Here is a 6000-nt window from a genome sequence, read left to right as displayed (position 1 = left end):
GTTTTGATTTTTTTCCTCCATTGCTGTGGCCTTGACTACTGTGGAATCTCATTGATCCATAATCCCACTACAGAACTTTGCATTAAACATCAGATATCTTCTCACTGAAGAAGTGCACACTTGCTTTCAGTGTGATTAGGCAAAATGCATGTTGCTTCAGAACACCTGGTTAGTTACTTGTTATAAGAACTGTTTAAATTCTGATTATTAATATTAATAATGAAACGTTTGAACATTCTTGAACATCCTTTATGACACTGCATTTTAAAGTCGGCATGAAAGTGAAGTTGTGCTCGTCTTTTCTTCTCTATTGTGTCGTATATCTGAGTGAAACGCTTCTGGAACAAGAACAAATGTGGGCGGGGCTTGATTGTGTCTGTGTGGAATTGATTGGATGGTTGTGGTTTGCTATTGGCTGATCTCATGTGAGTGACAGGTTATAGCCCCGCCCTCGTCATCAGAGAAGAGAAGCTGCAAGAGGAAGATACAGTATTCTGATCCAAGATTATTAAAACAATAATGATGTGCACCGATCAATCATTTAGAATAAACACTGCAATATTCCATAGTAAAAAAAAATAATTTCATGATGTGTAGCATGATAGAAGATTGGTTAAGTTTTATGCATAATTGACCAAAACAAACCTCATTCATTACATGAGCACGTCACACACTTATAGGCAGTAGGGCTGGGTAAAAATATAGATTTCTCAATTTAAATCGTTTCTCATTTTTATGAACGATTTTATGGACGATTCATAAATCCTAAAAATCTATCTTTTGGTCTGTCCTGTTTTCAGCTGATGCGTGAACTGAACGCGTCTTCGGCCTCCCATCCAATAAGCTTTGTTACTTTTGAAATGAAACAAGGTCTCAAATTTCAAATTTACCGTCACAACCATTAAAACGATAGTTAGCTAGAAAAATTACTTTAGAGAGGAGTATTTTGATTAATATATGAACCATTTTCCATATTCATATTTTTCTTTAACTTTTCTTCAATATTTTCGAATAAATCAAGATTTTATGGCAGCAACTATTTAAAGTGTTATATTAACTTATTAAGTTACTTAAGTTATTATAACTTTATTATTTTTAAAATGTACTTTATTTTAAGTGTTTATATACAAACTAATTTTATCCTTCAATATTATAGTAGTGTAGTAGCCTACCAACTGACATCGTGTATAGTAACAGATTTTTTTTTTTCTTGAGAAAATTTGCCTTTTGTACTTGATATATATCCAAAATAATCAATATTGAATCGGAATCCAATCGCTAGCTTGTGAATCGAAATTGAATCAAATCGTAAAATTTGTGTCAATACCCTGCTCTATAGTCAGCCCTATAGTGTGCATATAAATTGTGTTTTTTAAACACTGTGCTGGATTGTCATTTGTCATAAGTGGTATACTTAAGAATATGTGATATAAAGAAATAAGGAGTCACTTATTTTCCTCTGCTGAAGTTGGAAACCCTGACTGTGATCAAATTTTGGTAACGATTTATCAAAGAATGAGCAGAATCTCAGAGCTCTCTGCCAGCTCACTCAAGTGTGTGGACTTTAATCGTGATATCAGTAATGGTTTAGCCCAGCCGTTGAGACCAGAAGATCAGATCAATCTGCCTATTACACACAGAAAGAGCTTTGATCAAGCCGAGAGAAACAGAGCATTACGCTGCGGCAGAAACAGAGGGATAGTTAAGAAAAAGAAATAAAAGGTGAGAATTCAAAAACAGCACGAGCAAATGTGTTTGGGTTTTATGGTGTGTGTGTGTGTGTGTTTGTGTAGATAAGTGGGAGTAAACAGAAATGAAGTGTGTGCACATGTAAGCTATTGTGGGTGTTATAATGTGTGCCACAAATGTTGAGGTATAAGGTCGTACTCTGTAATCATCTCCTCTTGCAGCCTCAGTCTTCAGAGGATATTGAGAGATAATAGTGTCACGATAAGGGCGACTAAATAAGAACCAGAAACAATGAGGGTGTTTCTAACATTTAGAGCTCATGAGACACTTGGACAAAAAGAGAGAAGGAAATACAAATGCATGAATTTACAGGAAGAAACAATGAAGACGGACAGAAAATCCTATAACACTGCAGGGTTACAGGTCATCTTGGTGAAGCATTTGCGTTTCATGGATTGCACTGTTGTCTGTCAATGTCATGAACCCTTGAAGTCGACTCTCAGACAGCAATTGTGCGTTTCAAAGACGTCTAATAGCGTCCAAACACAGCCCAGACGTCTAGGCTAAAACAAGGCAGAATTTGGGCTGTCACTGAAAATTTAATAGACGTCTAAACCATCGCCCAATAACAGACGAGTCATCAATAAGATAACAAAGAAATGAAACCAAACACCTTGTAATCACTGTTGACTTTTCTTACATGATGGAATATCAAACATCTCACAAGTTATTTTGGCAAAAACGACATGTAACCAAATTCAAGGTTATTTTGTCTAGAAGTGTGTTACTCATAGCCGGACTATATCGGGTGTATATAGGTAACCGAGACGGTGAAATGACGGCTATTGCTGGCTGGGAATATCTGTGAGGCTACGCCATGACTTCTGTGCTTTCAATTTTGTTTGGGGAGGAGCATTTTCTAAAAATACTCTGAATGGACACGAGTCTGATCTCAGTCTTCCCTGTCCAGTCCTGTCTCATCTGGCCTCGTCTCAGCCTGTCCTGTCCGTCAGGCTGTGGCTGGTTGGATCTTGTTTCTTTGTTGTTGTGTCGTGATCATTCGCTTTTGGAATGAGTTTGGGTGACCATGGCTTTAGAAATCTTGGACTGATTTTTATATAGCCTAGTTTATGATTTAGTAGATGCTGCAAGTATTCTGTGTGACTGACGTGATGTGCATGTTTGCATTTGCAGTTCAGTCATAGTGACTTCATTTAGTCTCATCAATTAGGGGATTATCTTTTTCATTTTTGATTGAATGTTATGCAAAAATCTATGGAAGCTTGTTTCCGCCACTGAATAATAAATAAATAATAATAATTGCGACTTTTTATCTCACAATTCAGACTTTTTTTTCTCACAATTGCGATATATCAAGTCAGAATTGTGACTTTTTTTCTCAGAATTGCGACTTTATATCTCGCAACTGCGACTTTATATCTCGCAATTGTGACTTTTTTTCTCATAAGTCGCAATTCTGAGAAATAAAGTCGCAATTGCAAGATATAAAGTCGCAATTCTGAGAAATGAAGTCGCAATTGGGAGATATAAAGTCAGAATTGCATGATATAAAGTTGCAATTGCGTTTTATGAAGTCAGAAGTGTGAGATTTAAACTATTCTGAGGTAAAAAATAAAATAAAATAAAAATCCGTCTTTTTTCCCCTTAGAATTGGACTTTATATCTCACAATTGTGAGTTTATGTCTCACAATTCTGAGAAAAGATGTCAGAATTGCGAGATATAAACTCGCAATTATGTGTTATAAAGTCAGAATTGCGTGATATAAAGTTGCAATTGCGAGAAAAAACTTTATAACACGCAATTGCGACTTTATTTCACGCAATTCTGACTTTATATCTCGCAATTCTGAGAAATAAAGTCAGAATTGCGAGATGTAAACTCACAATTGTGAGATAAAAAGTCGCAATTATCTTTTAAAATGATTTATTTTGTGGCGGAAACAAGCTTCCATAAAAATCAGCATTATTCAGCAACTAATTTTTTTTTTTTTTAACTCAAGTTCTGTTATATTTGTTATTTGACAAAACAAGACATATTTTGGCTTATTATATTTCCAAGCAAATCTTCAGTGTATGAAACGAGTGTTTATCTCAACAGAACCGTCAGCATTCAGATTGACATGTCTCGGCAGAATGAATGCCCTGGTATCTGGAAACCGGCGGTTATCATGGCATTGAACTGTGCTGTCAGGTCTGATGGATGTGTGTGTGATTGCTGTTGTCATCTGTCTCCTGTCTGTAATATAACTCAGGCTAGTGTAATTTTCCAAGACCCAGGGAGAACCTGTCTAACTATATTTTGCATACCTTGCTGAAAACTCCCAGTATTTTTTTGTTTTGGATGCTGACTGTGATTTCAGTGTGGATGAGCATCCTTGAAGGCCCTGGAGCTAAAGTCCTATCAACTTGGAATGGTTAGACTGGTAGTGGGACTAGAACAACTATAAGCCCGTCTATTGGCCCAATGGCGGATTTCCAATAATACGGGAGAAGGTTTCTGCGTGTTCCTGTCTTTCCTTTTACGCAACACAACAAGATTAAATGAAATACATTTTCTCTTTTGTATTAACTCGTTATTTCATCTGACTCCATAAATGAAAAAGGTTTTAATGATATCTGGGCATCATTAAAAGTGAGGGAATGTTTGATTATTCTTTTTAACTCTTTAATTAAGTTTTACCTGCTTAGATTAGGAAGCTATATCACTGAGAGGTCCTTGCAGTCTTTCGCAGGTCTCACGACACAATCTCGCCAGTTTTAATTGAGGTAATTGGCTATAATATCTTAGACGGTCGGATTCACCCTTAATCAAAGACACTTTGATAGCCACCATGGAATTACATACACTTGAACTTAATCTAATAGTTTTTCTTCAGTCGAGGTTTTGGCCACTATTATAAATGTAAGTCGACCAACTTTACTTCTCTTATAATAGCTCTGGATTGGCCAAGCCTGTGATTTCTCACGTACACTTTTCTAAAGTAACATTAAATTAAAACAGAGGTAATTAGACGCTCCCAGATTTAGGCTGATCAAACAGCGTTCGCTGCCCTAAACGGAAATAACTCGCCTTGACTTGACTTACACTTGAATTGATGTCAAATATAAGTCGTCACTAATCTGATGCAAAACTTGTGGGAATATACAAATCCGATAATCTAAATGGGAAAACAATCTTAGAGTCAGTCAGAATAAAATCAAATGTTTACAATTTATTGACCATGTAATAGAACAATAATTCAAAATCCAATTCATACAATACAATCATCGGTCAATAAACTACAATAACAATAATTCGGAAATCGAGGAAATAAAGAAACATTTACCTGGCAACGAAAATTACACACAGCGGTCGTGTGGGAAGTCAACCTACAGACTCCTTTTCCTTATAAACCCAGATAATTCAATATTCTTACCAAATGGTGGCTTATAATTTGATTCTGGTCCCCTATTGAGGGGCTCACAACTGTGAGATCAGGATTTGTACTTGAATGGGTTCTTGTTTTCCATACAGGAGGTATAGTCTGAATGGAGGATCTGGGGGAGGGAACACCTTTAAGAGACACAACACTTTTCTCATATTTTATAACTTCTTTTAGCTTTTCATTATAGTTGGGAGAATGAGACCATTTTACCAGGCGCACTGAGACACTTTAAATGAAACCAAACATGCATATTTACTTTTTGTACACACTTAACATTGCATAGGTTTTCAGTGAGTTTTAGATGAGGAGGAGAGGGAGATTGTCCAAGTGAGGTGTGTGTGAGCTGCGTCTCGGATGTTGCTGTTACATATGCAGGAGAGAGTTCAAATGTTAATTCTCAGGAGAGCTTTCAGTTCTCTCGAAGGGTAGCCCAGACTTTCTGGCACCTGCCTTACACAACATTCATCAAACTATCATTCCTTTGTGGTTTTAGTGGTTGTTAATGGTTAGCGTTAGCAATAGCCACTTTTCCACTTTCAGGCCAGGGCTAACAGCACGCCGGGCGGGGCCAATAGCCTCGAACCTGGAGCCACGAGGCTAACATCAAGGTGTTTCCACTGTTGTTTCCCTAAAAGCCGCCCTTAACACGCCTCTCTGGAACAAATGTCACACAACTAGCTGACTGAAAACTACATAAAAAGAGAACATAAAGAGAGAAACAGAAGTTATATGAGTTAACCAGAATATAATTTTTGACAAGTCCAGGGCTATGTCCGAAATCGTCGCCTAAACCCTTAAAAAGGGCAATATTTGAGGGGGCAGCCATTTGTAGTGGTGTCTGAAACCATAGTGGACGTTATTGAG

Source organism: Leuciscus leuciscus (assembly GCF_965113295.1).
Source record: "Leuciscus leuciscus genome assembly, chromosome: 13".
NCBI lineage: Eukaryota > Metazoa > Chordata > Actinopteri > Cypriniformes > Leuciscidae > Leuciscus > Leuciscus leuciscus.
Note: the sequence above shows the minus strand (reverse complement) of the source record.